The sequence below is a fragment of the Cupressus sempervirens genome, chromosome 7 (assembly GCF_028749045.1).
Source record: "Cupressus sempervirens isolate cs-2001-9-10 chromosome 7, ASM2874904v1, whole genome shotgun sequence".
Taxonomy (NCBI): Eukaryota; Viridiplantae; Streptophyta; class Pinopsida; order Cupressales; family Cupressaceae; genus Cupressus; species Cupressus sempervirens.
Genome location: NC_143124.1, coordinates 676,481,544 through 676,483,982, shown reverse-complemented (window position 1 = coordinate 676,483,982; position 2,439 = coordinate 676,481,544).

Genomic DNA, 2,439 nt, shown 5'->3' with positions numbered 1-2,439 from the left:
ACACTTTTCAAAATTAGGTAAGGGGGTAATTTTCATGCTAATTATAACACATTTGAAAATAAAGTGAGGGGGTGATTTTCATGCCAATTGTAGCACTTTTGAAAATTAGGTTGAGGGGGTGATTTTTGCACCAATTAAAACACTTTCAAAAATTAGGTCAAAACATATATGAGGGTGCAAAAAGGTCATGCTTGATCGATAGACTACCCACCACTTGTAAATCAACAAATACCTCTTTTTTTATTCAAGTTCTACAATTTTTTGTTGAATTTTTTTAATTTTTTGCATGTTTTTAGTTAATTTATAGAATTTTCTCATATGTAGCTTATTTCAAGCTCGTACGAGTCTTCACAATAGTATATTTTTTTTCATCTTTACTTGTATGGATCAGTAGGAGAACTCATGCAAGAAGCACCCATCTTTCGTATGGTGAGGCCCTAGTTTGGTTGTCCCTTGTACTAGCATATGGGAATCATTGCACGGAGGTCATCAATTGTACAACATTAGGTTATAGCTTGCATGAGCGTAGGAGATAGTGTTTTTGTCTCTATTTTCTTGTACAAAAACATAAGGCTCTTTTTGCATGTTAAGGTTTGGAGTTTTGGTGTTTTGATTTATTTAAAGGATTTGTCATCTTGTTTAGCACTTGTAGATAGGTTCATTTCACATTTTTTTGATATGTTTAGCATTTTGTTATGACTGAGTACTGATGTGTGATTTTTATGTGTTGTTTTTCGTAGGTTAATTTTTCTATTGTTGAGTTTCACTCTACATATCTACCCACCCAAGGTTTGGTTAGACATTTATCATAGATTGAGGTAGCACATCTTGGTGTATTGCACCTTTCTACATCTCTATGAGTTCCTTGACATTGGGTGAACAATAGACTCTTGATAGCATTGGTAGAGAGTTTCTATAGTGAAACAAATATATTTCACTATCCTACAGGGGGGATGTTTGCTACCTTGAAAGACATTTACAAGATCTTGCAGATTCAAGTGCTCGGGACTATAGTATTATATGATTCACAAGTATGGCCTAGAGTTAAGGTGATGCATCAAATATTTATAGATAGAGATATACTAGGCATATTTATCCCATTGAATGAGTTGGTGCAAAGATATAATGCCACTCACTATTTAGCATGTATGTTGGCACATTTCATTTGTTACTTTTTGATGCTTGACAAAGGTTAGTAGGACTTCTAGTGTGGTCAGGGTAAGCAGTTGAAGGACTTATTAAAGAGGTCAACTAACTTTGGCTAGGGTTAGGCATGTTGGCCCACATGTATGATGAGATGGATGAGGTGGTCTATCTTATGGAAAAAATTATGGTTGCAAGTGTCATTGTATGACAAATTTGGGCCTAGGAGAATCTCCCTATAGCTAGGCCAGTATTTGAGGATCAACAAAAGGAGGGAGAGGCATACACTATGAGGTACAATGGAGAGATTACCCACCCTTGGTTGGTAAGCTAGGTCACTAGAGATGAGCACTGGACAATCTTGCATCAGTGATATGGAGACTATGGAGATGGAGAAAGGCATGGGGAGAAGGGAGATTGTAGGTTGACTACATGATGGTATCACACCCCTTGATAGATAGATCTCCACAACACTTGGAGAGGTTCCCAATTGCATGGGTATGGTGCAAGTTTGTTTGAATGTAGGATATCTCAGAGGAGTGTACAAGATATGCCCACTTTATAAATTAGGTGAAGAAAGGCTATTTATGTGACTTGACACCACTCTTCTAGATGATGAGATGAGTAGTATGGTGACTAGATGAGGGTAACACCTCCCAAAGGTTGAGGATGCAAGGACCATACCAAGGTATAGAGACTAGCTTCTAAGCCATCAATATCCTCAATATATATATCCAATTAGGATGAGAGCGTAGGTACATGCAATTCTTGCAATACAACCATAGGAGGCCCCAATAGCATAGTTAGTGCAATAGGAGGGAGTTACACACAGGGTCACTCAGGTTCTAATATCTTCACATGTCATGAAAGTAGAATTGAGAGTGGGTGATGGTGGTGATACAATGAGGCAACCATAACAAAGGCCTTAGGCAAAGAGTGGATCTTTAGGAGGATTTGGGGGAGAGGATCTTGATAGTAAATTCACTCTAAATAATTAGGTCACTTGCCATTGACACAAATGAGTGCAACTACCACCTAAGAAATAGGCATAAGCCAAGGATTGACCTCAACTAGATATCAGAGGGGGAGGTGATGAGGAGATGCAGGAGAAGCTAGTGCAAGGACCTCTCCTAGGGAACTTTCTAGCACAGACCCAGGAGGCTTTGAGGCAAGCACATGAGAGGTCAAGGAATGACCATAGATAAATTGTGGATTTGTAGTGCTAGAAGGTAGTTATGGATGTCAGGTTGTCCAAGTGAGATGTGTGGATAGTGGTGAAAAATCAAGATATCATCC